Raw genomic sequence first — 27,407 nt, forward strand, 5'->3', positions numbered from 1 at the left:
TAAAGCATAACTTACTTAGCATTAGTCAATTCTGTGATAAAGGGTATAAAGTAAGTTTTGAATCATCTGTATGCATTGTGACGAGTCCTATTAACGATGGCATTAAATTTATAGGACATAGGCATGGCAATGTTTATATGGTAGACTTGAATGATTTAACTAAATTAGACATGCAATGCCTAGTTTCCTTAAATGCTAAAATAAATGAGACTAGTTGGCTGTGGCATCGTAGACTTGCACATATCAGCATGCATTCTCTTTCAAAATTAATCAAAAAAGATTTAGTTCTCGGTTTGCCAAAATTGAATTTTGAAAAGGATAGAATTTGTGATGCATGCCAATTAGGTAAACAAACTAGAGTATCATTTAAATCCAAAAATACTATTTTAACTTCTAGACCTTTAGAGCTCTTACATATGGATTTATTTGGACCAACTAAAACCACTAGTCTAGGAGGAAAATGATATGGATTTGTAATAATAGATGATTACTCTCGTTTTACTTGGATTTTCTTTTTAGCTCACAAAAATGAAACTTTTCAAATTTTCACTAAATTTCATCGAAAAGTCACTAATGAAAAAGGGTTTTCAATTCAAAATATTAGAAGTGATCATGGAACAGAATTTGAAAATCATGACTTTAAAAATTTTTGTGATGAAAATGGAATTGGCCACAACTTCTCTGCTCCTAGGACACCCCAACAGAATGGGGTAGTTGAAAGGAAAAATAGAACCTTAGAAGAAATGGCCCGTACCATGCTCTGTGAAAGCAACCTTCCAAAATATTTTTGGGCGGAAGCTATTAACACAGTATGTTACATTTTAAATCGTGCTTTAATAAGACAATTTTTAAAGAAAACCCCCTATGAACTTTGGAAAGGAAGAAAACCAAATATTGCCTATTTTTATATTTTTGGTTGCCGATGTTTTGTATTAAATAATGGCAAAGAAAAACTTGGTAAATTTGATGCAAAATCAGATGAAGCAATCCTTCTAGGTTACTCCTCCACTAGTAAAGCATTTAGAGTGTTCAACAAAAGAACCTTAGTAGTTGAGGAGTCCATACATGTTGTCTTTGATGAATCTAACGATCCTCCTTCAAGGAAGAATGAGGGTGTTGATGATGCAGATCCACTAATAGAAGGTATGAAGGAGATCACTCTGAAAGATTCAGCAACTCCAGAAGACAAGGATCAAGAAGATGAACAAAATGAGAAAGGTGAAGAAATTCAAGAACAACCTCAAGGTACAAATGACTTACCCAAGGAATGGAGGTATGTTCACAACCACCCTAAGGAATTAATTATCGGTGATCCTATGCATGGGGTAAAAACATGTTCTTCACTTAGAGATGTACTTAATCATTGTGCTTTCGTATCTCAACTTGAACCTAAAACTTTTGAAGAGGCTGAAAATGATCATAACTGGATTAATGCTATGCAAGAGGAACTTAATCAATTTGAAAGAAATAATGTTTGGACCTTAGTAAAAAGACCTAAAGATTATTCAATAATTGGCACAAAATGGGTCTTTAGAAACAAATTAGATGAGCATGGAAATGTAATTAGAAATAAAGCAAGACTGGTTGCTAAGGGATATAATCAAGAAGAAGGAATTGATTTTGATGAAACCTTTGCACCTGTTGCTAGATTAGAAGCCATTAGACTTCTACTTGCTTATGCTTGCTTTATGAAATTCAAACTATTTCAAATGGATGTTAAAAGTGCATTTTTAAATGGATATATTTCTGAAGAAGTATATGTAGAACAACCCCCTGGATTTGAAAATCATGCTTTTCCCAATCATGTCTTTAGATTAAATAAAGCTTTATATGGTCTAAAACAAGCACCTAGAGCATGGTATGAAAGGCTAAGCAAATTTCTACTAAATAATGGTTTCTCAAGAGGCAATGTAGACACAACCCTATTTATTAGAAGAAACCAAAATGATATGCTAATTATACAAATTTATGTTGATGACATAATTTTTGGGTCTACTAATGAATCCCTTTGTCAAGACTTTGCTAAGCTTATGCAGGGAGAGTTCGAGATGAGCATGATGGGAGAACTCACTTTCTTTCTCGGACTCCAAATCAAACAATCAAAAGAGGGAATCTCCATCACCCAAAGCAAGTACACCAAGGAACTACTCAAAAGATTTGGAATGGAGAACTGCAAACCTATTGGCACACCAATGAGTCCCTCAAGTAAGCTTGACAAGGATGATGAAGGTAAAAGCGTAGACTTAAAATACTACAGAGGTATGATTGGCTCATTATTATATCTAACTGCAAGTAGGCCTGATATCATGTTTAGTGTTTGCTTATGCGCAAGATATCAATCTAATCCTAAGGAATCTCATTTGAAGGCTGTTAAAATAATCCTTAGATACTTAAATGGTACACAAACTATAGGGTTATGGTACTCTAAGGACTCACAAATTAATTTGTTAGGATATTCTGATGCTGATTTTGCTGGATGTAAATTAGATAGAAAAAGCACAAGTGGAACTTGCCAATTTCTTGGAGTTAACCTAATCTCATGGTTTAGCAAGAAACAAAATTCGGTGGCACTGTCTACGGCTGAGGCCGAATACATTGCAGCCGGAAGTTGTTGTGCTCAAATCTTGTGGATTAAGCAACAACTCGAAGATTTTGGAATCAAACTTAATGAAACTCCAATAAAATGTGACAATACAAGTGCCATAAATCTATCTAAAAATCCAATACAACACTCAAGATCTAAACATATTGAAATAAGACATCATTTTATAAGAGAACATGTTCAAAACAAAAATATAATTCTTGAATATGTTTGCACTGAAAATCAATTAGCCGATATCTTTACAAAGGCCCTTAGTGAGGATAGATTCTGTAAAATTAGGAGAAATCTAAGAATTCTAGATCCATTTGCCTAAACTTCTCTTAATTATTATCAAATATTCTTAGAGCTCAATTTCCAACAACTATCCTGGTTCCAAAAGCTCAGTTTTATCTCTCTAAAAACTTATCATTGAGCAAAATTCCTTCTCCCAAAATTTTGAATTTTTTTGGAATTTATTTGTATTTTTCCTGATTTTCTGAACTTCATGAGTCGACCCCCATGAGTCGACTCAATGGCAAACTTGTAAATCCCACCAACTTCCATCGGGTTCATTGTTTTTAAAACGGGAAACCCTGTTTATGAGACGACTCATCTTCTCGTCGTCTTCCTTCCGAAAGCCGTCCTCTCCAACTCTTTTTGCTCCAAATCCAAGGATCAATTCTGAGGCAATTCTCCCTCATTCTCTCCACCAAAAATCGCCTCCTTGAAAAAGACTTTTCTGTGCTTTCTCGCAGTGATAGGCGCGGGTGGAACGTGCCCTAAAACTTCACCGTTCATTCAAAATCCACTTCTTTTCTCCACCAAAATTCTTCTTTACTCTTTTGTGATCCCTCCTCCACTGAATTCAAGTCTTCTTGTCTGCTACTTTATTGGATATGGCTCCAAAGATGAAACTTTCCCAAAGGAGGAAATCAATCCGAGAGCCTGAGGAAATTGTCCGAAAGAAAAGGCATGCTCAGTCTTCCACTGTTCCCAATTCAGTTTCAGTACCTGCTCAAGGTCCCTCTCAATCCTCCATAAGCCCCAGTGTAAATCTTCTTTCTGATAGAAAAGTAGAAACCGGGAAAAATATAGATTTTCGGTTCTTTGAGAAAGAAGGCTTTACTTTTGCTACCAAGATCAAAAATCAAGGATGGGAACTTTATTGCTCTCTTAAGGAAGTCACCTATGTTGATCTAGTCAGAGAGTTCTACCAGAACCTACATTATGGAAGTGGGTCAGTGACTTCAACTGTAAAGGGGATTGACATCTGTTTGGATTCTAGGATATTGGGAGAGATACTTCAGTTGCCTAGTGAAGGATACTCATATATGGAACTCCCAATTAAAGAAGAAGGGATCAGAATTATCTTAGGAGAAGATTTTTCAGGAAGTTTAAACAAATTGGAAGCAAAGCTACTGTCCATTGAGATGAGGGTCCTGCATCAGATTGTGACAAAACTATTCTTTCCTAGGAGTGGTAGACATGACTTACTATCTGACAGAGATGTATGTGTCATGTTTCATATCATCACTCAGACCCCCCTAAACCTCCCTACACTTATGATAGAGGCCATGAGAGAAACATTGAACAGATCCAAGGCACACTTGCCTTATGGTATGGCCCTTACTAGAGTATTTAGGAGGTTTGGAGTTAGCTGTGAGGGGGAGACACCTATCAAGCTCTCACATGTGGACACTTTCAACCAACACAGCCTGCACCGAATGGGAATTACAAAGACTGTTGGTGGTTAGATCAAGGGCTCTGAAGAAAGAGCTGAGGAGAGAGCTGAGGAAAGAGCTGAAGACAGAACTGAAGGCAGAGTAGAAGAAGAAGGTCCATCTTCTCCTGTACATGATTTCAGGGCAGCTTCACCAGATACCCAGTTCATTCATGATACTGAGGCTGGCCCTTCTGAGTTTACTAGGATGCCCACACCAGTGTATCAGCCAGAGAGCAGAGCACCTCATTCAGAGTTCAGACTGGCTGACGATCAGATCGAGCATATATCTCAGCGTGTGGCTTCTTTGTTGTCTAGCCAGTGGAGTAGTACTTCTTTTGCACCTGGAGCTACTTCTTCTGATCAGACCATTACTCCCCACATCTCCACTATATTTCAGATGATTTCAGATCAGTCCGTCAGGATACAGCAGCTTGAGGATACAGTCTGGAGACTTACTGGCAGAGTTCTTGACTTGCAGGGGCAAGTCCTTGCATTGGCCCATCCCCAGCCACAGGAGTCTACCATTGAGGTCACAGACCTCACTGCAGAGGCTGGCAGGCTCAGAGGAGCAATAGAAGGTGGATATGAGCTACTGAGGAAAGAGATCAGAGGATCGAGTGAGCATGCTACCACCCAGTTCACTGCTCTACTTCAATCTGTTTCCAGAGCACTGAACGTACTTGATTCTATCAGACTCATGATATCAGCCCTAGTATCTCAGCGTTCTCAGCCTCCCAGTTCATCTCGTTCTCCTACTCGTGGCAGAGGCAGACGGGATAGAGGACGCACTTCTGATCCATCATCTTCTCATACTATATCTGATGACTCTGATCATTGACTTATCTAGATCTTAGGAGTTAGTATCTTGTTCTAAGATCTATACCTTGGGGCCATGTATTGACATTTAGCTGGTTGAATTTTATGAAACAATTATGATATTAATATATTTCTACCTCTTTGTAATGATTATATTTTGGTTATATTTCAATCTCTGATACATCTGTTGAAATATTATCTTCTCCTTATTGTTGTTTGCTATTGATAATTGCTATATTAAGGGGGAGCAAACATCTGTGAAAAACTTTAAAGAGGAAGAAATTAAAGAATATTTTCAGAAAAGGAAAAGAAAGAGTTAACTATGTTTGATGATGTCAAAAAGGGGGAGAAATTAAAATTAAACAAAAATTGAAATTAGACAAAAAGCAAAACCCTAAATTATGAGAAAAAGGGGGAGAAATTAAATTAAAACAAATATTGAAGAAATTAAGCAAATATTGGAGAAATTAGACAAAAACAAGGATTGAAAGATTAAACAAAACTTTGAGAAATTTTGGTATCAGATAGAGAAATTTGGTATCAGACAGAACTTTAATCCATCAAAAGCAAAATCATGAGTACAATGCAAATAAGTATTTTTTTTATATATATGCTCTGATATTCAAACTTGCTTTTGAAATTTTACTCACCTTGAGACATCAATAAGAAATTTGTTTTACTCTGATACATCCTACAATTTCTTTCAACTTGATCTGATACATGATAACATTTGATCCGATACAGTGTGAAGGTTTCTCTAAAATATTATAACATTTGCTCTGATACTGTATGAAATTTTCTCTGATACATTAAAAATTTTCTTGCTCTGATACATTATAAAATCTTTTCTGATATCATTGTAAAAATTATTTTTGCTCTGATACATAGAAAAAGTTATTTATCTTCTCTTGCTCTGAAATATCTTGAACTCAAAATGATCTAATACCCTTTTCAAATCTTTAAGAAAATGGACAAACTATTTTTGCATTTATATTACATGCCAAAAGAATCATACTCTTTTCAAGCATATACACCCATAATGGATTCTTTTGAAATTAATGCATTAACATAAATATTTTTGTTCATATGTTTTGTCGTCATCAAAAAGGGGGAGATTGTTGCTCCTAGATTGATTTTGATGATTACAAAGCAGATTGAAGGGATACAAACAATTGAAAAAGTCCTTATGCTCTTCAAGGGCAAAATCATAATTTCACTAAAATCCTGATTTGATAGTACCATTTGGTAGAACAAATGATTTGAAATCTATTGGTGAAAATTTTATTGTGTTTGGACTTATATTTTTGAAGTTATGAAGGTTTGAAGTGCATGAGTCGACTCATGAGTCAACTCATGACACTATGAGCTGAATGGCACGCAAAAAATTCCCATGGCACGCTGGATTTTTGACTTGGCACGACCTGTGAGTCGACTCATGAGTCGACCCACAAGGCATGAGTCGACTCATGAGTCGACCTCTGCTGATTTGAGCCTAAAAATCCAGAAATCAGACCTTCTGGTCTGTTGCAACAGAAGTCGACTCATGAGTCGACTCCTGAAGCATGAGTCGACTCATGAGTCGACCCCTGCGACGGGAAATGTCAGCAACGGCTATTTTTTTGCCCGTTTTAATTGCCATTTATGCTTCCTAAAAATCCTCTAACGGCTCTTTATCTGCCTAAATTGTTTTCTCTTGCTACTAATGCCATAAAATGCTTAAAATGGTGAAAGGAAATTGCAGATTAAATAGCAGATCAAATTGCAAAGAAAATGTGTGGAAATCGGGAGATCAAACGTGAGATCAAAAGAGAAGAGAGGATCCTAAATCTGAGATCAACGAAATATTCAAGAAGAAGATAGAGGATCCACAATATTCAAGAGAGTTTGTGAAAAAGAAAAGCAAGAGCATTCAAAGAGAGAATCTTTCAAGTCGATTGTTTTCAACCTTGATCTAGAGATCGTTCAAAGCATTCAAGAGATCTTCAATCAACAATCAACCTCTTCTCAAGCATTCAACCGTTCATTCATCTTGAGAAAATCTGAAAAAGGGGTTCTTCATTTGAGTAAAGCTTTTATTGTTATATTTGCTCATTTAAGGAGCTGTTATTGTATTCATCTGTGCTCTAAATATTCTTACTCTTTGTGAGTTTTTGCTCTTGTTTTTGGAGGATTTCCAATACAAGGAAAGGTTGATCCGAACCTGAAATCGGAGTGTTTTGGGTTTGCTTGTACCCAGGAAACAAGTGTTCTAGCTTGGGATAGCTAGGGTCGGAGTTTCCGACGTCTTGTATTCTAGCTTGGGATAGCTAGTGTCGGAGTTTCCGACGTTTTGTATTCGGGTTGAATACAAAGGATAGTGGATTAAAATTCCCAAGTGGGATCTTGGGGAGTGGATGTAGGTGCAAGGTTAGCACCGAACCACTATAAATCCTTGTGTTTGTGGTGTGCTTTATTGCTTTATCTTATTTCTTTATTATATCCTTGCAATACTACTTTAGGTAATTAATATTGATTTAAAGCCATTGTTTTGTTCTTCATAAGTTATTTGTTGGGCTTAAAATTTTTAGAAACCCAATTCACCCCCCCTCTTGGGTTGCATAGCTGGGCAACAGTTAATCTCAATGTGCCTCCACTCTTAAATGCTTGGTAGTCAAGTTTTTATCTCCATGAAGTCTACCATGAATGCTTGATCTTTATTTAAAGATTGAAAGAAATAATTTTTATCTATTTTTAAATAAATTTTTTTCTATAATTTTACGTCAATATGTAAATATCCCAATCAACAGTTAGAAACATATAAAAGAAAGGTTCAGTTGATAATATAATGCATCAAGGGCACCCAGCCCCTATTGCAACTCCTGCAGATGCATTTATATAATCAGCCAATAAGGAAGCATTCATGCATACATCCATCACATAGATGTTCCATAGTCCATAACCATACAACATGTATTTTTATAACAATTATAAAACATTATAACAAACAACTCATGTTATTTTCATTGTGATATCATTCATACACATGTCAATAAAGATGTTTAAATTTATGGTCATAGGACCCAACTAAGGTTTTTGATTCAGGTTCAACTCTTGACCTAAAGTTTAATTTTAAGTCAATCATTTATCATCCATTTGAGTTGGGTTGATCAATTCTTAGGTTAACCCTAATCTAATTAGGTTAGCATAGATTCGGTCAACCATGACTCAAATCTTAATCAAATTAGATAAATAAAAATTTGATTAATCTAAATTAAACATGATTTCTAATCAAATTAGAACTATGAATTTGATTTAATCTATAATCATTAATTTTAATTATATTAGAACAGTGAATTATAGTTAAACAAATCTATCGATAAAAATTCTAATCCATATTTGATGCATTCTTTTCATGATCCAAATTTTTCGGCCCCACACATACCTCGGGCAACAACCAAGATGGTTGACCCACAATGATGAGTGTCCAATAACATGGTGGTCGGTCCTTGGATCTTAGGTAGATACATCAAATGCAAGAACCCTAAATCTTGGTAATGTATATCCATATGTAGCATTCCAAAGCTCCGCGCATCACATGCACTGGATTTCAATTTCATCGAAAATTAGATCATGGGATCTAATCTAAAATTTATCTCACAAGTTAAAAGATCTTGAAATTTCATATCTAAGATTCAATCATGGATTGATATTATTTAGTCATAAACAAAAATGTATCAAGAACATCAAGTAAACATCAATCAGAAAATCTGATTTTGACATAGTTTGAACTGGATCTAATCCATATCACAAAAATAATATGAAATTTGATTGAATCAATCAAAGATGGCTCTAATACTACTGTTGAATTTCGATAACATAGTAGAATATAAATTTTAAAAAATTTTACATGTATTCAATAATTGAAAATAAAGTTTAATAATTAAACTAGACTACCGAAATACAAAACCCTAGGAACCCCTTGAGGATTACAATCAAACCACAAAAGCATGTATAATAAGTAAAGATCAGAAGCCATATACCATCATGAAGATCATGAACCGATAAACTTGAAATTCTTATAAGACTTCAAAGTAGAAGCCCTCCAACGATGATCCACATAGATTTGATCAAGGTCCTTCCCAATTTGACATGGTACTACAACCTTCTTCCTAAGCATGCTGCCGATCATCCTTCGTAAGAATAGATTGCACCATTGCATGTATGCCTTCAAGACCTCCACTATGACCTCTCTTAGAATCTTTCCTCAAAAGATCTCACTACATAAAAATCAAATTATATGTTCAATACATGAACAATCTGATTTTAGGACAAGCATCTCATGCTTTTCTTTTTCTCTCCTCTTCCTTTCCATTTTTCTTTTTCTCTTTTCTTTGTCTTTATCCAAATTTTTTCTATCATTTTTCTCTCTATTTCCACATCTATTCTCAACCCAAATTGGCACGTTAAACCTAGTTATAGCACCCCTTATTTATAGGAAATAAAGAGCGACACCATGGGTGTTGGGAATAGTGTCCCAAAGCCAATCGTCAGCCTGTTGACGGTTGTGCTCATTTTTGTATATGTACATGAATTATGAATTAATAAAAATTATTTTGATATTTTTCATCACAAAATATTTCATCTTCTAATGAACTCCTATGTTGTGGTGAAGTCCTTAGGACTATTTAGACTCGACAAAGGAGAATTTGTCGTTTAGTCTTTAAATCTGTTCGCGATCAAATGATATGTTGTTACCAAGGACGACAATGTTTATCAAGCATAGGTCGTTGTGTGCCATATAGGTTGGTTGTCCTTTTAACCAATGAGTGTGGAGACACTGGTATGGCATACAGGTGAGATGTAAGGGTACATCTGCACTGAACATGACCGACTTCGGAGCTATTTCTGCTATCAAGATTTGCTTCGACGGAATATGGGTATAAATGTCCCTCCGACCTGAGACCGCCACGGTGACTTGCAAACAACTCACTGCACTTAGGCACTGGACTACCTGAATTTCTAATTCAGTGATGGAAGGCTGCTGGGTGTAGTCAAGTACTTGACTTGTCGGTGCGTGGTCAAGATGGGATTGACCACTCCAGTTTAGAAGCTGTGTACAGTCGTGTTTCAATTTAGCAAAACCTTAGCCAGGATAGTCTTTGTGAGGAGTCACAGGACTATTTGAGTTGAGCACGATTCGGATGATCTAATCAGGGTGGATAGTTTAACCCTGAGTCATCCTAAACACAGAGGTCAAAAGGATGAATTATACAGTAACCATATTCACGTAGGTTCTGAGTGTTGCGGTTGTGACTATTCGACCTATCCGATCATCGGGTACCATTACTAGATGGTCATTTCGATTAGTACAAGAATTGGTTCCTGTGCTACCGGCTTAGGTTTGAACCTGCGGGGTCACACACATTAGAGGTTCCTATCTAATCTGATGGCTGATGAAGAGTCCTAATGCTCGTGGACTATGAGTCCTACATGTCTGGGACTCTGTGATCGAGAATCATGATTCTCTGATCACGAGTCCCACACATTTTGGATACCGGGGTCAAGAGTCCCACTGGTTTGGAACTCTTCGATCAGGGTTACATATCGATAAATTCTGATGCCCGATTACCCATCGGATTTGGACTCAATATTTATGAGAGGTTTAATTAATGATTTGATCTCTAATTAACTCAATTTGATTGAGTAATTATTTTTGGATCAAGTCCAATTGAATTGGATTCAGTTGGGTTTTACCCGATTAGGTTAAGAGTTGACCTAATCGTCGAGATGGTTTGGTCCCTGATTTGATCAGGGGTTGGGCTTAATCAATTCCTGATTTGATTAAGATTTTATTGAGCCTAATTAAGCATAATTAAGTTGGGTTAAAGTTAGTCTAATTGAGCCTAACTTATTTGGTTCAATTAGATTGGTTTAAATAATGAAACCACCTTGACCCATTCTCCCTGCGCCACCTCACTTCCACTGCGTCCATTTGAATTCACGAGAAGAAAGTTCTCATGAATTTTTCCTCACGCAAAGCCCTCCTCACGCCCTACTTTAATGTGCCAAATGAGTGGATAAAGATGATTGGTTGGTGATAAACACTTAATTTAAGTCATTTAAAGTAAAAAATTAGATTTAATTTATTTTATTTATTAAGAATTTGATGCTTCTTTTTATATTTTACAGGAAAGATGATCGCCGATATAAAGAGTCCAATTCATAGATCAAAAAGACTCAAGTTTGAAGAAATTTGGACTTAAAATAAAATTAAAATAAAAGAAGGATGCATATGATATTATAGAAAATGAAGATACTATGCAAGGAATCCAAAAGGATATAGATATCATTGTGAAGAAACAAAAGTTTCTTTTTGGAATATGAAAAAGTTGTTTCACATGAATACTCCTGGGTGCGCGAGTAGGCGTGCGGGTGCGCGCACGTGAGGTGTGGATGTGGGACGGAGCGCGGGCGGACGCGAGCAGGCGCGCACACAGCGGGCGCGACAGCAGGCACGCGGGATGACGGGTTCGCGGGGAGAATTTGGCGTGGCAGACACAGCGGCGAGCAAATTAAAGGAAAAAAATTTTTATTTGGAAATGCTTCAAGTGGAAAAATTTATATTTTCTTTATCTGTTTGTGATCTTTTCATCTCATCCATCTATTTTTTAGTCATTAGTATTTTCTTTAGTCCCACATCGGAAAACCATGTAAAACTCCTCCCTCCTAACACCTATAAAAAAGCTTTTGTACTCCCATTGGAGGGGGAGCCCAGAAATTCTTCTAGAGCCTTGCATAGAGGGATAGAAAGGGACTACTTTATAAGCAGCTAGGCTAGCGGTCTTGGGAGTGGAGAAAAAATTTTGTAACGACACAGAGATGGTTTATTGTTCTAAACTTTCTTGTATTTCTTTATATGCAATAAAGATTATACTTTTTATTTAAATCGTCATGAGTTCTTTATTTGCTCTCCTTCATATGCTTTTATTTATGCTTTCTTGTTAGATTAATATTAGGAACAACTTTTACTTTTCGGAGACGCGCCGTGATCTACGGATACGGAGCGTGCCGAGGAAAGAAGAGTTGTTTACCTAGTACTTTCCGAAGACACGCCGTGATCTATGGATACGGAGCATGCCGAGAAAAGATAGGTATTTTTTTTAAGATTAATCGCATCTATTTAATTAAAAAAAAAGAGATACAACTCTGCTAGTGCAAAATTAATTCAAAACTCTTGAGCTCTTTATTTTCTAATTACATCAATTTTAAGATAATTTATTTTCTAAATCAAAAATAATGCTTCTTTCTTTTATTTTGCAATCTCAACTTAGCCCAAGGTTCCTGAGGATACGATCTCGACTCATCCTACCTACATAGTGAGTAGAGTTATTTTTGGTGCTATCAACGACTACGCACCAAATTTTGGCACCGTTGCCGGGGACCTTGGCACGGTTGAATTAAAAAAAAAAAAGCCACTGACATTTCATAACACTTAACTAAAATAGAGTAACCCCAAATATAAAAATTTATAACTTGATTGGATACCTTGTTTCTTTGCATCTCATCTCCATAATTAACTTTAAGGGTGTAACCCATTAACTAAGATAAGGTGGGGATTTGATCACCCTTCCTTGGCCCACAAATTACTCCCTTGCATTTGCATAACCTAGACCTTAATCTAAAATCAACTAGACATCAGCCCTAGGAATTTTGAGCTCAATAGGATAAGAAAGCTCTAGAGTTGAACCGAGTGCGGATTGGTTAATTGCTCGGTGTCTAAGGTAAGTGGTTAAAGAAAGTGATTTTCAATTGGTTCCGTTGACTGACCTGGCCAACTCAGTTGGTGTCTAAGAAAAGCAACGAGTAGGGAACCTCCCACATCTTACGCTTACCTGGCCGAGTCAGTTAGTCAGTCTTGAGCTTGGAGTGCTCAAAGGCGGTCTTGGAAGTTAGGAGCTGTCTAGATCTAAGTTAACCTTAGGATAGAGAGTCTATGATTGTTTAAGTTGATTGCAATTAACATCTAAACATTAACTAATTTTTTCCTTTTCATAGATTTAAGATTCTTAGGTTCTTCTCTTTAGATTTTCTTCATTCTTTTCTCACTTTATTATAAAAATATATATATTATAAAAACTAAAATTTTCTGTGTTTGCTCTAAAGTATAATTGTAAGGTGTATGCTTGGCCGTAGATCGTTACGATCAGAAATCCAACCTTTTGATCCAGAAATAGAAAGAACCTTTAGAGCCAACAGACGTAAAAATATGGACCGAAAGCAGGAGAATGATCCACCCAAGCAATTGAAGGAGTACTTTACTCCTTCCACATATACCTACTCTCCTTGTATTCAAGTACCCCCTGTGGAGGCCACTCAATATGAAATTAAGTCTAGTATAATCCAAATGTTACCTTCATTTTATGGACTTAGTAATGAGGACCCTTATAAACATCTTGAAGAATTTCTTGAGATATGCTCAACTGTCAAAATTCACAACTTCTCCGATGATGCTCTTAGGTTAAAATTATTTCCTTTCTCACTTAAGGACAAAGTCAAATACTGGCTACATACTTTGGATTCCATGACTATATCAACTTGGAACCAGCTGCAAGGAGAGTTTCTCAAGAAATATTTTCCCATAGGAAAAACTAATCAAATAAATAAAGCCATAACTAATTTTTTCCAATTAGATGGAGAAATGTTTCATGAAACATGGGAGAGATTAAAGGACCTTATTAGAAAATATCCCCACCATGCTGTACCCAAGTGGCAGTTAATCCAATATTTTTATGATGGGCTATCTGAAAGACATCGACAAATGGTCGATGCATCATGCGGTGGGACATTCATGCTGAAAAGTGAGGATGAGGCATGGCAATTGTTTGAAATTTTAAGTGAAAATTCATTACATCATATGTATGCCTCTATTAGAGAAAAACCCATATTAAACCCAAAGAGAGGTAGAATATATGAAGTAGGAAATGCCATAGATATCCATCAAAAGGTAGATGAACTGTCCCAAAAATTAGATCGTCTTCTAAATACTGGACAATCCCCGATTCCACCTAACCCAATTTAAGAAGTTTGTGCATTGTGTGCAAGTCCAAACTATTTTGTTAGTGAATGCCCAGCCGCACCTCAATTTTTTGAGTTTGTGCACAAGCAGGTTCAGCAAGCTCAAGTCTAACAAGCTCGCAGACCAGGAAACGATCCATATTCGAACACTTATAACCCCGGCTGGAGAAACCATCCAAATTTTTTCTGGAGACCACAACCAGTGGTTGGTCCTGCCACACCTCGACCTCAATATCAGGACCCAACATATAGGCATGGACCATACCATCAATTTCAAAATGCTCCTCAACCGTCTACTACTGGTCACAGCTCAGCTTTTGAGAAAAAAGTTTTGAAAGCACTAGAATGATTAGAAGTCAACACTCAGATCCTTAACTCCCACACACAATCCATTACTAAACTAGAGACCCAAATAGATCAACTAGCGACTGCATTCAGTAGGAGGGAAGGAGAAAAATTACCTAGCCAACCCGAGAGCAACCCAAGAGGGCAATTTGTGATTGAGAGCTCTAATACCCCAGAAGTTTTTTCTGAACATGCCAAATCAATCATGACTCTGAGAAGTGGGAAGGTCATTGAACACACTAGTAAAACCAATGAGACCGACCCTAAACCTCTAACCGAAGCCAAATCACCCAAGAACAAGGAGGACCTGAAAATAGAGAAGGAACCAACTGCACCGGAATCATCTTACTTGCCTAAAGCCCTATTTTTGGATGCCCTGAAAGTCCCTATTCCTGCAGATAAGAAGGGAGAAAAACTCGATGAGATGTTGGAATTGTTTAAGCAAGTCCAAATTAATCTTCCCCTTCTAAACGCAATCAAACAGGTCCCTACTTATGTCAAATTTTTGAAGGATTTGTGCACCCAAAAATATAAATCTAGATCACAAATTCCAAAGAAAGTACGTCTCACTGAACAGGCTAGTTCTGTCTTCCAGCATACCACTCCTTCAAAGCTTAAGGACCCAGGAGCCCCCATCATTTCCTGTGTTATAGGAGATTATCACATTGAAAAAGCTCTTTTGAATTTAGGGGCAAGTGTGAATCTTTTACCTAGTTCGGTGTATGAACTTTTTAGATTCGGAGAACTGGAACCCACATCAGTCACACTGCAGTTGGCCGACAGATCAATTAAGGAACCACGTGGAATGATTGAGGATGTCTTGGTCAAGGTAGATGAGTTTTACTTTCTAGTTGATTTTTTGGTTCTCGATATGGAATTAAGTGGCAACCCCAGACAAATTCCCATTATCTTAGGACGACTCTTCCTAGCTACGGCAAATGCATGCATTAATTGTAGGACAGGAGTCATGGACGTATCATTTGGGAATAAGAAACTAAGACTGAATGTGTTTGGTGCTTCCCAAGGACCATCAATGGATAGTTGCTTCGAAGTAGATACACTAGAAGATATTATAGAAGATGCAACACTCATAATTCTAGCACCAGACCCCTTAGATACTTGCTTGGCTCACTTTGGAGTGTGTGACTTTGAGGAATATATGAAAGAAGTTAACATCTTGTTGGATACACCACACGATAAAACCACTCCTCCATGGACAATCAAGTATGAGCCATTGCCCACATTAGCCAGTACACCAATAGTCCCATCTTTAGAATCACCACCTACGTTAGAATTGAAACTCCTTCCTGCTACGCTCAAGTATATATTTCTAGGACTCAATGATACCCTCCCGACAATCATTGCATCAGACTTGACCCCTAATCAGGAAGCACAATTGGTTGGTATTCTGAAGGAATACAAAGAGGCTATCGGGTGGTCCATTGCTGATTTAAAAGGAATTGACCCCTCCATTTGCATGCACCATATTCATTTTGAGGAACATGCCAAACCCCATCGAGATATGCAGAGGAGATTGAACCCAAACATGCGTGAAGTAGTAAAGAAAGAGGTGGTAAAGTGGTTAGATACTGGAATCATCTACCCCATATCCGATAGTAAATGGGTCAGTCCCACTCAAGTAGTACCTAAGAAATCTGGTATTACTGTGGTTGAGAACGAAGAAGGTGAACTACTTCCAACTCGCATATCATCTGGATGGCGAGTATGCATAGATTATAGAAAACTGAATGCCGTTACTAGGAAAGATCATTTTTCATTGCCCTTCATCGACCAAATTCTAGAACGGTTAGCAGGACAAAGTATCTACTATTTTCTTGATGGTTATTTAGGGTATAATTAAGTACCTATATTTTTGGATGACCAAGAAAAGACTACCTTCACCTGCCCCTATGGCACCTTCGCTTTTCGGCGTATGCCGTTCGGGCTTTGCAATACACCCGCTACATTTCAACGATGCATACTGGCCATTTTTTTGGATATGGTGGACAAATATCTTGAAGTTTTTATAGATGATTTTTCTGTATTTGGAACCACCTTTGAGGATTGTCTCTATAATCTTTCCAAAGTTCTTAAACGGTGTATGGAGACAAATCTTGTCCTAAGTTGGGAAAAGAGCTATTTCATGGTGCGGAAAGGAATCGTATTAGGACATATTATTTCTGAAAGAGAGATCGAGGTAGATAAAGCCAAAGTTGAGGTCATTTCAAAACTATCACCCCCTACTTCGGTCCGACAAATACGATCCTTCTTAGGTCATGCCGGATTTTATAGATGCTTCATCAAAGACTTTAGCAAGATTTCAAGACCCTTGTGCAATCTGTTGGCCAAGGATACATCATTTGTCTTTGATGAAGACTATTTGAAAGTGTTCAACATATTACGAACAGCCCTGACAACAGCACCCATAATAAAACCCCCTGACTGGTCCATTTCATTTGAGATTATGTGTGATACCTCTGACTTTGCAATAGGTGCCATCTTAGGCCAAAAAATCAATAAAGAGCCACATGTGATCTATTATGCTAGCAAGACTCTTTCCGATGCCCAATTAAACTATACCACAACAGAAAAAGAGCTACTAGCAGTAGTGTTCATCCTTAAAAAATTTCGCTCATATCTGTTAGGGTCTAAGGTTCTAGTTTACTCTGATCATGCGGCTCTGAAACATCTCCTCTCAAAGAAAGATACTAAACTGCGTTTGATCAGATGGATCCTTCTTTTACAAGAATTTGATCTGAAAATTCGAGATAAGAAGGGTTCCGAGAATGTGGTAGCTGATCACATCTCCAGGATCTTAGTTGAACACACGATAGACATAGATGAGGTTAAAGAAAAATTTTCTGACGAACAACTTTTCGCAATCTCCTCTAGCCGTCCTCCATGGTTTGCCCATATTGTCAATTACTTGTCAACAGGACAAGTACCTTCTCACTAGACAAAACAAGAAAAGGATCGATTTTTCTCGCAAATTAAACATTATTTCTGGGAAGAACCTGAACTATTCAAATACTGTCCTGACCAAGTTATTCGTCGTTGTATCCCTGAGAGTGAATTCTAAAGCATTCTCACTTTTTGCCATTCTTCGACATGTGGGGGACATTTTAGTGGAAGAAAAACTGCAGCAAAAGTGCTGCAGAGTGGGTTTTATTGGCCAACGCTTTTCAAAGATGCACATGAATTTGGCCGAAGTTATCTACGATGTCAGCAAACAGGAAATTTATCCAAGAAGGATATGATGCCGCTGACCCCCATTTTAGTAGTAGAAATCTTCGATGTTTGGGGGATTGATTTCATGGGACCTTTTCCAGCCTCATTTGGATTTGAATATATTCTGGTGGCAGTTGATTACGTATCAAAATGGGTGGAGGCAATAGCTACACGGACTAATGATAATAAAATTATAATTAGTTTTATCCAACGAAACATCATTAGTCGATTTGGCTTTCCAAGGGTGATCATTAGTGATGGGGGGACTCATTTTACGAATAAACATTTTGAAGCACTTATGAAAAAATATAATATTTCACACAAAGTGGCCACACCATATCACCCCCAAACTAATGGTCTGGTAGAGGTGTCAAATAGGGAGATTAAACATATCCTAGAAAAGATGGTTAGGCCCGATAGAAAGGATTGGTCTCTTCGCTTAGACGATGCATTATGGGCTTACCGTACTGCTTTTAAAACACCCATAGAAATATCTCCTTATCGACTTGTATTCAAAAAAGCTTGTCATTTGCCGGTGGAATTGGAACATCGTGCATTTTGGGCCATACGGCAATTTAACTTTGATATGAAAAATGCAGGTTCCAATAGGAGACTCCAATTAAATGAACTTGAAGAGCTACGCAATGAAGCGTATGAGAGTGTCAAAATTTATAAGGCGCGAACTAAAGCATACCGTGATAAATTTATTGCACGAAAAATATTCGAACCCAATCAAAAAGTTTGGCTCTTCAATTCTAGGTTGCGTCTGTTTCCTGAAAAATTTCGCTCACGTTGGGACGGACCTTTCATTGTAACTCAGGTATTTTCTCATGAAGCTATAGAACTCAAAAATCCTAAACAGGGGAATACTTTTAAAGTGAACGGTCAGCGATTGAAACCTTAAATAGATGGAATTAGTGATGGAGAATTAATTAAATCTGTTGATTTAGTGGATCCAAAATCGCCATAATACTCAATTCAGTCTGGCTGAAGACGTAAAACTTAGCACTTGTTGGGAGGCAACCCAACGATTTCATATTTTTTACTTTACCACAGCTGCAGGAATTTAGAACAAGAGCCTATTAATCAATGAAGCTATCTTCAACTTCCGAAGCAAAATTATCCTAGGTGCACTCTCTCCTTTTATTTTCTTTGCTTTCCTACTCCATTAAGGATAATGAAGATTAAGTTGGGGGGGGAGAAAATTAATCAAATCCTCGAGTATGGTTAGAAATAATTAGTTTTATGTATTCAAATTTTATTTTGATTAAGAGTCAATTAGGCATCCTAATAAATGAATGATTAACGGTCAAGATAATTTTAGAGATACTGAGAAATAAATTATTAAGAAAACCCAATGAATGGTAGGGTTTAAACTAGACCAAATTTTAGGAGTGATTCTACAACCCTCTTCTTACTGATCTCCATAAAGAATCTACTTCATAAAAAATTGGATGGAAAGATAGAGGTATGCAAAAATTTTCCTTAAAATATGCTTTTTATTTAAAAAAAAAAAAATTAGTTTCCTACTGAGTAACCGGGTCCTTTCGCCTAAGTAAGTGTTGTGGTTCGCGTAAAAAAGTGGGTAATGTTAAAAAAAAAAAAAGAGAGACTTAATTGCAAGAAGATAATAAACCTCTCTCACATTAAGTTAGAGGATTTAAAGAGTAAAGTGGGGAGTTGGTGAAAGAAAAGCTCTTGAAATTTTTTTTAGTTAATACTCAGCCACCAATTGGGTCAAATTGATAATCCAATGAAATATCTCTTTAATGGTCTGACCAAGTATCATCTACCTTTTGGGATGCCTAACCTAATTTTGATTCAAGATCGAGTCGGTACACAATGCTGATATATCTATTTTACTCGAGAACGAGCAAAATTCAAATTGAGAGGTGTGATAAACACTTAATTTAAGTCATTTAAAGTAAAAAATTAGATTTAATTTATTTTATTTATTAAAAATTTGATACTTTTTTTTATGTTTTACCGGAAAGATGATCGTCGATACAAAGAGTCCGATTCATAGATCAAAAAGACTCAAGTTTGAAAAAATTTGGACTTAAAATAAAATTAAAATAAAAGAAGGATGCATATGGTATTATAGAAAATGAAGATACTATGCAAGAAATCCAAAAGGATATAGATGTCATTGTGAAGAAACAAAAGTTTCTTTTTGGAATATGAAAAAGTTGTTTCACGTGAGTACTCCTGGGTGCGCGAGTGGGTGTGCGAGTGCGCGCACGTGAGGTGTGGATGCGGGACGGAGCACGGGCGGACACGAGCAGGCGCGCGCACAGCGGGCGCAGCAGCGAGCACACGGGACGGTGGGTTCGCGGGGAGAATTTGGCATGGCAGACACAGTGGCGAGCAAATTAAAGGAAAAAAAAATTTATTTGGAAATGCTTCAAGTGGAAAATTTGGTATTTTCTTTATCTGTTTGTGATCTTTTCATCTCATCCATCTATTTTTTAGTCATTAGTATTTTCTTTAGTCCCACATCAGAAAATCATGTAAAACTCCTCCCTCCTAACACCTATAAAAAGGCTTTTGTACTCCCATTGGAGGGGGAGCCCAGAAATTCTTCTAGAGCCTTGCATAGAGGGATAGAAAGGAACTACTTCATGAGCAGCTAGGCTAGCAGTCTCGAGAGTGGAGAAGAAATTTTGTAATGACACAGAGATGGTTTATTGTTCTAAACTTTCTTGTATTTTTTTATATGCAATAAAGATTATGCTTTTTATTTAAATCGTCATGAGCTCTTTATTTGCTCTCCTTCATATGCTTTTATTTATGCTTTCTTGTTAGATTAATATTACGAACAACTTTTACTTTTCGGAGATGCACCATGATCTACGGATACGGTACGTGCCGAGGAAAGAAGAGTTATTTACCTAGTACTTTTCGGAGATGCGCTGTGATCTGCAGATACGGAACGTGCCGAGAAAAGATAGATATTTTTTTTAAGATTAATTGCATCTATTTAATTAAAAAAAAGAGATACAACTCTGCTCGTGCAAAATTAATTCAAAACTCCTGAGCTCTTTATTTTCTAATTACATCAATTTTAAGATAATTTATTTTCTAAATAAAAAATAACGCTTCTTTCTTTTATTTTGCAATCTCAACTTAGCCCAAGGTCCTTGAGGATACGATCTCGACTCATCCTACCTATGTAGTGAGTAGAGTTATTTTTGGTGCTATCAACGACTACGCACCAGTTGGCCATTCAAATTCAAAATAAAGTTTGAATTTGAATGAGCAACCAATCTTAGCACCTTGACCTTATCCTCTTTTAGTGCCCCATTTATTACATGAGAAAATATTTCTCATGAAATCACTCATGCACAAATTAAGCCACGCCCTCCTCTTCTCATGCCCTTAGTGGATAGGGATAAATTGGTTTCCATTCGAATTCAAAATTTGATTTGAATTCAAATGTGCAATTACTCATCTTTATCCTCTCACGTGGATAAGACGTTTGACATTATTTTAAAAAGAGGAGAAGAGTGGGGCGTGTGTAAGAAAAATTTTGGAGAGAAAATCTGGATGTGAAGAATCCTTGTGTGCAAAGTGAAGGTCTATATCCTTCCAAGAGAAAAAGAAAGAAAAGAAAGAAAAAGTATGTGCAGGGTTTCAGTGAGTTCTTCAAGGTTTCAGCCTGGAGTTTGGGATGTAAGAAGGTGAGCTATGAGTGTTGTGAGCCCACCAAATTTTAGAAAGATTTTCAATATCCTCTCAAGCACATCTGCTGATGATCTGGAGCATCCAAAGAATCGACAGACATCGATCGAAAGAGTTCGATCAACATCGACCGTCGAAAAGGCTCTACAACGAGCTAGCACTCGTAAGGAGTCGATCAGACCGGAAGCTTTGTGTGGATGATTTGCAGAGACTAGACACACTATGTGACTGCATCGCGATGATCTGACTCTTCCGACGGTGATCAGATTGCGGCGATCTACTACCTGCACAAAGGTATTGTGTTCTAAACACATTATAGTAAAGTGTTTACTGTTCAATTTCGAATTTCAAATTTAAATGCATGCATGCTATATATCATATTTAGATCCTAGTGTAGGATAACTTTTTATTAATTAATTAGATTAATTAATAATTTTTACTGTAAAATAGTGATTTTGAAAAAGTTTTAAAATTACCATTTTACCCCTGCACTGAATTTTTCCCAAGAATGGTATCAGAGCAGGTTCTTAGATATGATATATATATTTGCATGTGTAGATTAAGTTATAATCTAAAAGTTTAAATTTAAAATTTAAAATTTAAAATTTAAAATTTAAATTTTGAAAGTTGTTCAAAATTTAAAATTCAAAAATTTGAAATTCAAATTTTGATATTTGAATTTTAAAATTTAAAATTCAAAATTTAAAATTTAAAAATTTGAAATTCAAAATTTTAAAATTTGAAATTTGGTTGAAATTTCAAATTTAAAATTCAAAATTTAAAATTCAAAATTTGAAATTCAAAATTTGAAATTTAAAATTTTGAAATTTGAAATTTGTTTGAAATTTAAAATTCAAAATTTAAAATTTAAAATTTAAAATTTAAAATTTAAAATTTAAATTTTGAAATTGGTATATTTAGATATACTTGATCCAAGTAGCAAGTAATCGAATTGGGTTGGTTGCCATGACCGTCCGGTCATAGGAGAAAAATAGGGTTTAAAGGCCCTCTCTTCCCATTCGATGGGGTCTCCTATGGTGGTAGGGGTACCGATGCAATTATATCCCATGCAGATAAAATAGCGAAAGGAATATTCATGATTTATTTTGATTGAGTTATTTTCTGTTATGTAATTAGTAATAGGATTGCTATTTATGAAATGTGCTGATCTATTTGTGTAATGAGTCAACATATTTGGTGAACAGAAAATAAAATCTTTCAAATTTGAAAATTATTTTCGAAATATCAAACCCTAACCCATCAGCCCAAATACTTAATTAAAAGAACTAAGTATTGTCTAGTAGGTCTAGAATTGTGAATTAAGACCTAAGATAATTGCATAAACTTATGGGTCAATGGGTTAGATGGATTAGGTCCATAATTGGGTTAGACCTAAGGTTAGCTTAAAGAAATAGACTAAATTAGAGTAATTGGTCAAATCTAATCAAAAGTTGAATTAGATTAGGTCAAGGATACTCTAGACTCAACTCCAATAGTTGTAATTGAATGGGTCCATGTCTTTAACTAGACCAAGATGGACTTAATTCATGGCTACGTGGTGGAATCCTATTTACTAAGTTGATCAAATTAAAACTAATGAACCGGTTGGTGTCTAAGGTAAGTTTGGCAGTTTGACCAGTGATTTTGAAGCGGGAGCTACTCGCAGTGATTTGATCTCTGATGAGTTAATGACTTATCCCCACCATTGATCTCACTTACCTGGCCAACCTGATGAATTAGGTTTTGATTAGATCATTTGGTAATTAGGGCTCACCCATGTCATTAGGTAAATCAGTTTGACTGATTTAGGTGCTCCTAATGCCAGCTTTAAGTAAATCTTTTTTAATCTGACTTGGTGAAGTCAGTGGGAGGATTGAAATTGGCTGGATATTTTCTTCTCTTCAATTCTTTAATAAAATCTTCAAAAATTATTAGGTCCTAAAAATGATTAAGTTATATTGATAACTAAGTCATGGCCTCCCATTAAGTGAGTGATAATGAGTCCATTAGTTTAATAATCATTGGAGGCCCAAAGGCCTAGTGCTTATTAACTAATGGAATTATCATTCATAGTATGATAATTTGGTTTGAGTCTTTTTGATGCTGGTTAGGTTGGCCGACCAAAGTCGGGCTTGATCATTTATTGGTCCGATTCATCAAATCAAATCATGTTAATGGTTGGACCTAACCAGATTTTTTCAGTGGAGGCCAAAGCCTACTGATTAGGTTCTTGGGCAAAATTAATTACTAGAAATTGTTTAGAGAAACAACTGGTTAGGAACCTACCCATAGATGCACATGGGTTGACCAACCAAAGTTGGGCTCGTGTGTAGTCTGTGTGGATTCTAGTACCCACTAAGAAATTAAAGTAATTCCTCAAATTGGAGGTTGAGGCTACCAATTCGTAAAAATACAGGGAGAAACTTTAGACTAAAGTCCAAGTCTTTAGTATTAATAATTTATGTACTAATATAGGTCTGATTTTCCTTTATGCAGCTATGGCCACTACCCTGTCACTTCGATCATTATTAGATAATGACAAGCTCATGGGACCTAATTTCGATAGTTGGTATCAAAAATTAAAAATTGTCCTTAAGCATGAGCGGATCCTTTATGTAGTAATGGATCCGGCACCTAAGGAGCCAACCCTGAACGCTAGAGGGACGGTCCGAGATACTTATCAAAAGTGGCTCAACGACCGCACCACCATCCGATACATAATGCTGGTGGCAATGAATGATGAGTTCAGCTGCAGGTTCGAGAATGCCCAGCCATAGGAGATGCTTCAAATGTTGAACGACTCTTTTGGCACGCCTGACGATGTTGAAAGGCACAAAACTAGTTGTGCCATTTTCAATGCTCGGATGAGGGATGGAGCCTCAGTCACTGATCATGTATTGTACATGATCGAAATGATTGAGTGCCTAAGTAAACTAGGTTTTTCCCTGCACGAGCAGCTTGGTAAGGATGCGATCCTTAATTCTCTGCCCAAGTCCTTCCTTCTCTTCCTTACTCATTTTCAAATGACAAAGCCTGCAGTGAACTACCACGGCCTGTTGGGGTTACTGCAGAACTTTGAGAAGGATCACCAGCTCCATAAGGAGTCGGTGAATGTTGTAGGAGGGTTTTCTTCTGGTCGTCGACCCTTTAAGAAAGGGAAGAAGAACAAGAAGAAGAAGAATAAGAAGATGCAGCTGCATGCTGGGACGTCTGCACAGGGTCAGACCAAGAAGTGCAAGCCCGACCAGAGCCAGGCGGAGTGCTTCTTTTGCAAGAAGCAGGGGCACTGGAAAAAGAACTGTCCTCTATACATTGCATCACTGGACCCGAACAGGCCAAAGAAGAAGCAAGGTACTTATATGATAACACCTTGCAACTTTTCCATTTGTGATACTACTGCCTGGATATTGGATACCGGAAGCCCTTATCATATTTGCAATTCGATGCAGGGTCTGTAGGTCAGTAGGAGATTTGATGAAGGTGAGAGGTTCCTGAACGTTGGAGATGGAAGTAAAGTTTCAGTTCTAGCATTAGGAATCATGAACCTTGTAATCAATTCTCGAAATATAATTCTGAGTGAATGTCACTATTGTCCAAGCTTTTTATTAAATATTATTTCTGTAGGCCTTTTGGCCATGAACGGTTATCAATTTTTAATATAAAAAAATATTTACAATATCATTTTGAATGGTGTTACAATGTTATTGGACAACTTTATAATAGAATTTACTTTCTATCATAACCTGTTAATGTGGTTCAAACCTCCGATAAACGCCTATAATAGATAATGTGTCAGAAGTCTACCTTTAGCACTGTAGGCTAGGTCATATCAATAAGAACAGGATAAACAGGTTGGCTCAAGAAGGAATTCTTAAAGTAGGTGATTGTGAATCATTTCCAACCTGTGAGTCCTGTTTTCTTGATAAAATGACTAAGTCACCTTTTACTGGAAAAGGTGAGCGAGCCAGTGAACTCTTGGGTCTGGTACATTCTGATGTATGTGGACCCATGAGCTCAAGTGCAAGAGGTAGATATTTCTACTTCATAACCTTCACAGATGACCTATCAAGGTATGGGTATGTCTATTTAATGAAGCATAAGTCAGAGTCGTTTGAAATGTTCAAACTATTCTGAAATGAGGTAGAAAAACAAACTGAGAAGTGTATTAAAACTCTTCGATCTGATCGAGGAGGTGAATACCTTTCCAATGAGTTTCTGACATATCTTGGGGAGAATGGAATTCTCTCTCAATGGACTCCTCCTGGAACACCACAGCATAATGGTATATCTGAAAGGAGGAATCGGACCTTGTTAGACATGGTTCGATCCATGATAGGGTTTGCTGGTCTACCGATCTCCTTCTGGGGATATGCACTCGAATTGGCTTGTTACCTTCTAAATAGAGTTTCGAGTAAGTCTGTAACCAAAACACCATATGGGATATGGATAGGACGTAAGTCAGTACTCTCGTACCTTAGGGTTTGGAGGTGTCCGACTTATGTTAAACGTTTAATTACGGACAAGTTAGGACCTAAGTCTGACAAGTGTAATTTTATAGGATACCCAAAAGAGACCAAAGGGTATTGTTTCTACCTGACTGATGAGCAAAGGGTGTTTGTCAGCCTTAAGGCAATCTTTTTGGAAAAAGAGTTCCTTGGTGAAGGGACTGTTGCCTCTAAGGTCGAACTTGACGAAATTTGACAGGTGAAAAATCCGACGCAAGTTGCTGAACCAGATTTAATTAGATCAGATCCGGAGCCCATTGATCAAGTACCCTTAAGGCGATCTGGTAGAGTACCACGTCAACCGGACTGATACTATAGTTTTTTGGTCCGGGACGACGATCCTATTGAACTTGATGAAAATGATGAGGATCCGATCACCTACATAGATACAATACAGAGATCCGACTCTGAGAAATGGCTAGAGGGCATAAAATCCGAAATGGAGTCCATGAAGGTCAACGATGTGTGGACATTGGTTGACCCACCTGAATGAGTAAAACCCATAGGGTGTAAGTGGGATTTCAAGAGGAAGAGGGGTGCAGAGGGAAAGGTGAAACCTATAAAGCCCGTCTGGTTGCCAAGGGATATCATCAACATTATGGTATAGACTATGACGAGATATTTTCTCCTGTGGCAATGCTCAAATCCATTCGGATTATGCTTGCGATAGTTGCCCATCTGGACTATGAAATCTGGCAGATGGATGTGAAGACAGCTTTCCTAAACAGAGAGCTGGATGAAGAGGTGTATATGATACAACCTGAAGGATTCACATTCACTGATGAGTCTAAGGTGTGCAGACTACAGAGGTCCATTTATGGACTTAAGCAGGCATCCCGGAGTTGGAACATACGTTTTGATAGGATGATCAAAACATATGGCTTCGTTAAGAACGGAGAAGAGCCCTGCATTTATAAGTGGGCTAATGGTCCAGTAGTGGTATTTCTTGTATTGTATGTGGATGATATTCTCTTAATCGAAAATGATGTCCCTGCATTACAGGGAATAAAGATTTGGCTGTCGTCACAGTTCTCCATGAAGGATTTGGGAGATGCTTCCTACATTTTAGGGATGAGGATCTATAGGGATAGATCTAAAAGGTTGCTTGGTTTATCCCAGTCTATGTACATAGATACTATACTGAAGAGATTCAGTATGGAGAATTTCAAGAAAGGCTATCTATCGATAGGCCATGGAATTTCTCTCTCGAAGAGGGATTGTCCGACAACACCTCAAGAGAGAGTGCGTATGGATAGGATTCCATATGCTTCGATAGTAGGATCTATCACGTACGCCATGACATGTACACGACCAGATGTGGCATACTCACTAGGGGTAGTGAGTAGATACCAATCTAATCCAGGGGAGAATCATTGGAAGGTTGTTAAAACCATCCTGAAGTATTTAAGAAATACTAAGGATTAGTGGCTTATTTATGGTGAATCGGACTTGAGACTTATATGGTTTACAGACT

The 27,407-nt window shown here is 37.1% G+C and overlaps 1 pseudogene; it reads right to left on the minus strand.

Moving 5' to 3' along the window:
* Positions 1–13,761: 13,761 nt before the first annotated feature.
* Positions 13,762–13,859, minus strand: LOC140853926 (small nucleolar RNA R71; annotated as a pseudogene).
* Between the last annotated feature and the right edge of the window lie 13,548 nt (positions 13,860–27,407).

This window comes from Elaeis guineensis, chromosome 14, assembly GCF_000442705.2.
Source record: "Elaeis guineensis isolate ETL-2024a chromosome 14, EG11, whole genome shotgun sequence".
NCBI lineage: Eukaryota > Viridiplantae > Streptophyta > Magnoliopsida > Arecales > Arecaceae > Elaeis > Elaeis guineensis.